The sequence below is a fragment of the Pinus tabuliformis genome, chromosome 6, assembly GCF_031772625.1.
Source record: "Pinus tabuliformis cultivar Carrire ecotype Pingquan chromosome 6, CPIR1, whole genome shotgun sequence".
In the NCBI taxonomy this organism is placed as follows: domain Eukaryota; kingdom Viridiplantae; phylum Streptophyta; class Pinopsida; order Pinales; family Pinaceae; genus Pinus; species Pinus tabuliformis.
In genome coordinates this window covers 1,569,386,867-1,569,394,809 of record NC_142292.1, presented here as the reverse complement: position 1 = coordinate 1,569,394,809, position 7,943 = coordinate 1,569,386,867, and the positions used below count along the sequence as shown (strand labels likewise).

General features: G+C 38.4%; 1 pseudogene; it reads left to right on the top strand.

Moving 5' to 3' along the window:
- Positions 1 to 391: 391 nt before the first annotated feature.
- Positions 392 to 1,212, top strand: LOC149264770 (LRR receptor kinase SERK2 pseudogene; annotated as a pseudogene).
- The last annotated feature ends 6,731 nt before the right edge of the window (positions 1,213 to 7,943 follow it).

Sequence of the window (7,943 nt, the reverse complement as noted above, 5' to 3'; positions counted from 1 at the left end):
TTCCTCAGGGATGCCTATGAGAATTACATCTACCCTTTGCCTCTGGGCCTCTGTTTTTTTTTTATCTGGTAGAAATATTCAATGGCAATTATTGCGCTGTAACCACTGATCAAAACTAAATAATTGAATTCTACACCTAGTTTATTTTAGACCATGTGGAAAAATTACTGGGGTTACCCAGATGTAGGCATTTAACAGCAGAACGTGAAAGCAATAGAGGATTTCAGAGGTGATGTGCGTACAAGAAAAATGATAAATAAAAACTAAACATTTTAAAACAACGGGCAAAGTATATAAAGGAGTGCTGGCAGACAATACAAAGGTTGCAGTAAAACAGTTGACTGACTATCATAACCCTGATGGGGAGCAAGCATTTCTACAGGAGGTTGAGATGATCAGTGTGGCATTCCACCACAACCTTCTGCGCTTGATAGGATTTTGTGTTGCACCATCAGAGCAGCTTCTAGTCTATCCATATATGCAAAAACTTAGTGTTGCATATAGGCTAAGGGAGCTCAAACCTACAGAAAAGCCATTAGACTGGCTTGCTCAGAAAAATGTAGCCTTAGGTGTGGCCCATGGTTTGGAGTACCTTCGTAAGCACTACAATCCTAAAATTATTCATCGGGATGTGAAAGCTGCTAATGTCTTGCTTGATGAAGACTGCGAAGCTGTTGTTGGTGATTTTGGGCTAGCGAAATTGGTTGATGCTAGGAAAACTCATGTTACAACTCAAGTCCGTGGAACCATGGGTCACATTGCTCCTGAATACTTATCAACTGGAAGATCCTCAGAGAGGACATATGTGTTTGGTTATGGTATTACTCTTTTGGAGCTTGTCACTGGAAAATGTGCTATAGATTTTTCATGTCTCGAGGAAGAGGATGACGTTCTATTATTGGATCATGTTAAGAAGTTACAAAGAGAGAAAATATTAGATGCTATTATAGATGCAAACCTAAAGAAGAACTATGATGTAAAAGAAGTTGAGGCAATGATTCAGGTAGCATTGTTGTGCACACAGACCTCACCGGAAGATCGACCCAAAATGTGTGCATGTTGGAAGGAGAGGGTTTGGATGAACGTTGGGAAGAGTGGCAGTAGGTTGAAGTCATTCATCGACAAGAATATGAACTGATGCCTCGAATGTTTGAGTGGGTTGAGGATTCTGTATATAACCAGGATGCAATCAAACTCTCTGGTGGAAGATGATCAACATGGGCTTGGGTGTCTCATATTTTTGTAACTTGGAACATTTTACAGTTTTCTTCAAATATATCATTATTGGAACTATAAAAGTGGTTTTTAAGGTCGTCAGATTTTATTTACCTATTCTTTCAGTTTTGTATGCAAGGTGTGACTGCTTGTTCAATGATACTCAAATGCATTTTAAATCCCTGCTTCATCAGTAGGAAATCCCCAATCATGTTGTTGTCCATTTGTAATCGTGTACATTAGATATTCACCTAGGTATCCTTGAACATCTGAATACCAGGAAAACCCCGACTTTCATTAACCAGGAGAGATCTAGATTATGATGAGGAAATTATATCCAACAATATTATAATGTTTGTATTTATCATGGAATACTAATATCCAAAGCTGGTATTTTGAATTGGAATAATTCCTTGATGTAATGTGAAAAGACAAAATTAAATGTTTTCCCTTTCTAAGGGATCTCATTGATTTGGGTGAGTGTCACTTCCAATGACCACTTTACCCTGGTTGAGTTCAAATTTATTAGCTTATTTTCAAGAAAGAAATGAAATTCATCCCACTCACTGGTTGTCCAGATAAGTACTAATGGAAGCAAAACATTGTTATGCAGCATAGGAAGTATGAATGAAATGATCAGAATAATTCCAAATAGCCCATGCCCTTATACAATATTATAAAGGCACCTACCACACTGGAGAGGGGTGCCCTTGTCACATGGCAGCCTATAGCCGTTTTCCCTTGTACAACATTTTTGAGAATTATGCAAAGAGACAAAGTTGACCGTAGAAGATATGACAAGAATATGATGCTTTGGGAAAGCTTTTAAGAAAAGCCCCTGAATAGGAGGCTCACACAAGAAAGAGTATCTGAGGGCATCAAGATGATGTATTTTTTGTTTGTATTTGGACACAAATTGTTGCTTGATGTACAATTCTTAGCTTCCTTCTTTTAACATGAGGCCTCAGTCACATGAACATAAATAAAGAGAGGATTGAAAGAGGGCAGTGTCCAAAATATAATGAAAACTGACTGTTTTTTTTTTTTGTGGGATTTCAATGCCTATGTTAATTCTCTTAATCAAAATGCCTAACCAATTGACTAGTCTATTTTTTTTTAATAATAAATATGCAATATTCATTTATTTTCATGTGGTACATGTTACAAGGGTGTCATTTATAGTTTGAACAAAACAACATTGATTCTTGGACCTTAGTTTGATCAAATCAAATTTTAACCTTATGAAATTAAGTGTCATCTCTTGTCAGTGGCATTTATGTACTGCGGTATATTAGTGATATTGTATAAGTTATGCGTTGTGGCCATGCATCATATTATGGTGAAGATTTTATAAATTCATCTTCTCTTCTCCACAAACATTAATATGCATAAAATGCATAGATTTGTTGCATGGTGAATATTGTGGAATCATATTGATCTTATTCCAAAAATACGTTTATGTTCAGTTTATGCTAAAGTCTTCTTGGTTCTTGCATTAAAATAATCATGCAAACTCTTAGTTGTTTGGAAACATGGGTTATTATTATATAAATATAAACACAAAAATTTCAAAATCAACTCTACTTTAAAAACATCTTTAATATAGGAAATTATTCCATTCGTTTAATTATTTCTCATTTGACAGCTCATATTGTGAGCTGCATTATATATCATGAAATTGTTTTAGTACTAGTAAGAAAAAAAAAATTGAACCTGTTAGTGTCAGTCTTTACAGCCTTCCTCCAGTGATCAAATGTGCTCTTACATAGTGATTTTGAAGTGTCAAGGTCAAATTTTGTCATTTCAGTGAGTCTTCAAGCAAAATTTGGTCACTAGGCATTAGGTCTAGGGTTTGCCCAAATGTCAGTCCATGTCATCATTCAGCTGAGTCTATCATCATTCAGAGGGTTGTCATTATCATGTCAGTGTCGAATGAGTCATTTTACACCTTATTCATGCTTCATGTTGTGCCCAGGCAAGGTCATTTCCCTCTCCTAGGGTTTTGAAGGCAATTTCTCTTGGATGGTCAAATCACCGGAAAAACTTGTTTTCTGATGTTCATACACCTTCCCCTATCCTTAAAGTACCTTATCAAACACTTCACATCCCTTAGATCCGCCAAATTCCTCATTTTTGCACAAACCCTAGTTTCTAGCTACAACATGGCAATTTTCTAGGTTTGGCCTGTGTTTTGTCCTTTTCGACCCCTTCCCCTCACTCAATCTCTGAGATTCCACTTTCCCCTGCTTCCTAACATCCCTCCCCACTCCCAAAAATTTCCCCAAGAATTTAGAAGCCCTCTATTCCCTTCATTTCGCTCCATTTCGACAAAATCCCTTGTTTCACACATCGGGACAAGTTTCACTCAAAAGCTGTTTCTGAGCAATCAAAGATGAATTTTTCAAAACTGAGAGAGGTTTTTGTCCACAACATGCCAAGGAAGAAAAACCTCCTTCACTTTTTACACAGGTGTCATGGTTTGAGAAAAATGTCAAAAATACCGGCGAGAACGAAGGTGCTCCAAGGACGGTTGGCCAAAGCACAAAAACGAAGGAAAACGCCCGATCCACTCCAAATTTTGGCCAAAGCCTCTTTGACTGAGCATGGTACTTGATTGGGGACTCCCAGCCCAAATTTCAAGAAATTTGGAGAAAATTTTGTCATTTGTGAATTTTTTGTGCCAATTACAGGTTTTTCCCAAGAACTGGTCTCACCCCGGGTGAGACCAGTTTGAAGGGCTGCTCGGAATTTTGAAAACTTGGCATTTTTGGAAAGGGCATGCAAAAAGAAAAATTACCAATACTTGGGAGAAGCCTGATTTTGAGATTTGAGCCTCCAAAAGCTCAAAATACATCAAAAAAATGACTTTCTGCCCACTTTTTGAGTTGCAGAAAGTGACCTTGGGAGAAATGGTTTTTGAGGGGTTAAATCAACACTAAATTCAGAAATTCCACTTGGGATGGAAATTAGACAGGCCAAGCTTTCCAATGAGCTATCTTGTACCTGATTTGGACCAGTGGAACCCACTCAAAAACAACTGTGAAGGGGCACGACCAGAACTTCCAGGGGCGCGACCAGAACTTCCAGATTTGACAGAATTCACATTTTTGGTCAAAAAACACTGTTTTGACTATGGTTGACTATTTTTACTTGTAGATGATGGATAAATGTAATATGTTCATGGCACTTTGGTAGATTTTATCTTTCTTTACCCTTCTAGAAGCTTCCATGATGTAAAAAGTGAAAAATTAATGCATGGATAAGTTAGCTAAGTAATAGAGGCAAGTTGTTTGGCTGCCTATTTTCTAGTTCTTAGTTTAGAATTAGTTCAAACTGCTCCTAGGAAGCTGAGCTCGACCCCTAGAGGTGGGGAACAGAGTTAGATGGTCTATATTATGCCTTCTCTTACTCATTTTTCAAGGTTGGAGGTTGGACTCTTGTGTAAGGAAGCTTTATTGTTTATTGTGCATCTATTTCTGCAATTGAAGGCAAGGAAAGCCAGGGTTTTACAGACATCTTTGAGGATTCTTGTGGATCTGATTGTTGATGGTGTGTTCTCTACATGTTCTTGTAAGTTTGTTTATGTGTTGCACATCTCTCTTATGCTTCTAAATTGGACAGATGAAGTGGTAAAGTTTGAACTCATGTTTTGACATGCTCAGCTTTTTAGTTTGTTCAATTTTAATGTTTTCTACTGTCTAGAGAGGATTCGAATTGTGTGTTTGCCCTCTTTAGCTTCTCCTCTATCATCTCTGATCATCCATCTCAGATTAAGGCATCAGCACTCATTCCTACCTTGCCCCTTAGATCCCCCTGTGAAAACTGTGCTCAATCCCCGCACCTTGAATTGCACTTCCACCAATTGCCACCAAAAACCCCAAAAATCATTAAATCAACCCCCTTATCAATTTACTAGCCTAAAATTTTTATTATTAATTGGTCAGCCTAATCATATTGAAAGATCTATCGAATCTGACCCGAGAGAGCCTTCTCATACCTCGTAGGGCTAGCTACGAGGTGAAATGGTTTGATGTAGCCTTGAGAGTTTGTCTATCTCAGCCTAGGTGAATTCCAAGCGCTAACATAGTGGCGACCATACTGGGGAGAACATCTAAACCTTTGCTCATTGAACGTGTTATTTCATAAGTCTTAGACGGAGCCTGAAGTTACGCCAGAAGCCTTCGAAAACGCTCTTGTTTTACATCAGCGTTAGTAGATAAACGCTGCTTCAGTCAATCTCCGTGAGCTTGTGAACGTAGCGCTTCATTGACACTTTACCCCAGTACATGTATCAAGTTCAGATCTGATTGTTGATAGTGGACAGTGATCAGACACTTGAAAGGCTGAATCATTCACTTGGCGACTCCTTTCACTGAAGAATCCAGCAACCTATGCTTCATGGTGACTTCACTGCAGAGAGATCAGTAGCTTTGAGCTTTTCATGATGGACCTAATTGCAAGAAGATATGCTCCATTGAGCCGAGATCACATTCCAGGTTTTCCGAATAAGATGCCCAAGGTAGATTGGTCAAGGAATCTGCCCACATTTAACGCTGATGGTAAGAAGGATGCTGCTTTACATTTGATTAGATTTCATATGCATATTCGCAAATTCAAGATCGATTTTCCTGAAGATTGCTTGATGAAGATATTCTTGGCCACTTTGGAAGGTGAAGCCCAATCTTGGTATGAAAGTTTGCCGCCTGCTTGTATTTATTGTTTGAAGGATTTTCATGTCTTGTTCATTGAAAGATATCAAGCATCTTATCCATCATTAAATTTGGTTCAAGACTGTTGCAAGCATGCTTATAGTTTTATTGAAAGCCTTGAGAAGTTTTATGAAGATGATAATTTTATGGATGTTGAGATCATGGAGGTTTTGTATGAGAATCCATTTCAGCAACATGAAGAGAACCTAGAGGATTCCCATAGAGACGATCATGAAAATTTGCAGCAGGACCAAGATCTTAGTATGGTGGAAAATGAAAAAATTTCGCCTCTTGACAATCAACAGAAATTGCATGAAATGGATCAGCAGTATGAGGAAAATCTGTATACTCCTTCACTTGAAATCAATGAAGACAATCACTGTTTGAGCAGAAGAAAACAAAAGGCATTATCTCCTTTATCTGAAGATGAGATAGATCTACTTTTGAGAGGTCTTGTTCCAGCTCAAGTTAACGTAGAAATGCAGTGTGCACATGGTCAAGAAGATGATGGTGGATCTTCTTCCTCTTCTGAAAAGGATGACAGTCTTGTAAGCAGCTTTATAGATCAGCAGGTTGAAATTTGTTATATGGCTGAAGATGGTGAAAGAGAAGAGCTCATTTCAGATCTGCCCACAGAAGAAGACAGCATGCAAAGCCTGCATGAGGAGGTAATTCAGTCAGTTCATGAAAATCAAGATGAGATCTTCATTCAAGTAAGTGAAACAGTTCCTTTGGATGAATTTATGGTAGATGATAGAAATGTCATTTTTGCACCTCAAGAATCAGCTGAAGTTTCTTTCCTTATGATTGAAGAATGTAATGAGAATCCGGCTGTCATATCATATGAAGATCACTTACCATATTGTCTGACCACCGAAGATTATAGCATACAGGATTACCTTTCAGATTCTTCATATGTTTCATGTGCTAAAATGTTTTTCCAAGAAGAGATCTGCTCATCTACTTGTTCAGAATTTTTTGAAGCCCATGAGCATACTTTCACCGTAGCACATGAGGAAGGCAAATCAGAATTTGAAACAAAAGACACCTTGTTCTTTCAGCAGGAGGTGGCAGTGGCAAATCTTCATGTTTTTCACGATCCTCTAGCAAGTTTGTTGCAGCCAGCAGTGATAGTGTTTATTGCAGTCTTCAGTGATGAAGGAGATCATGGTCAGCTATGTTTTTGGATGCCCGGTTACCAGTATCTATTGTTGATCATGAGATCTGATTGGGAGAATCAGTCAAGAAGGCATTTGCTTGATTGGTTGCATTGGCATTTTGATATAGTTTGATGTATATTGTCTTGTAAGAAACACAGGTGGTTGTCATCATGATTTCAAATCTTGATGGACTGCTGCCCTTCTCTTGTTTTAGTTAAGTCGGTCATGAGTCATTTGTGTTTGGTCTGTTGAGTGAGTTTTTCAAGTTATTTCAGTTTGCCATCGAGTCGGTTTGAGTCAAGTTCAGTTAAGTTTCAGTCAGTTTTCAGTCAAGTTTTCATTCAATAAATGTGTCAAAGGTGAATAATGACTCCATTGCCCAATGAATAAAGCACTGGTCTGCTCTCCCAGAGGTCTAAGGTTCTTGGCACCTCCAAGGAGCTACCATCCCCATTGGAGCCAATGTTAGTGTCAGTCTTTACAGCCTTCCTCCAGTGATCAAATGTGCTCTTACATAGTGATTTTGAAGTGTCAAGGTCAAATTTTGTCATTTCAGTGAGTCTTCAAGCAAAATTTGGTCACTAGGCATTAGGTCTAGGGTTTGCCCAAATGTCAGTCCATGTCATCATTCAACTGAGTCTATCATCATTCAGAGGGTTGTCATTATCATGTCAGTGTCGAATGAGTCATTTTACACCTTATTCATGCTTCATGTTGTGCCCAGGCAAGGTCATTTCCCTCTCCTAGGGTTTTGAAGGCAATTTCTCTTGGATGGTCAAATCACCGGAAAAACTTGTTTCCTGATGTTCATAAACCTTCCCCTATCCTTAAAGTACCTTATCAAACACTTCCCATCCCT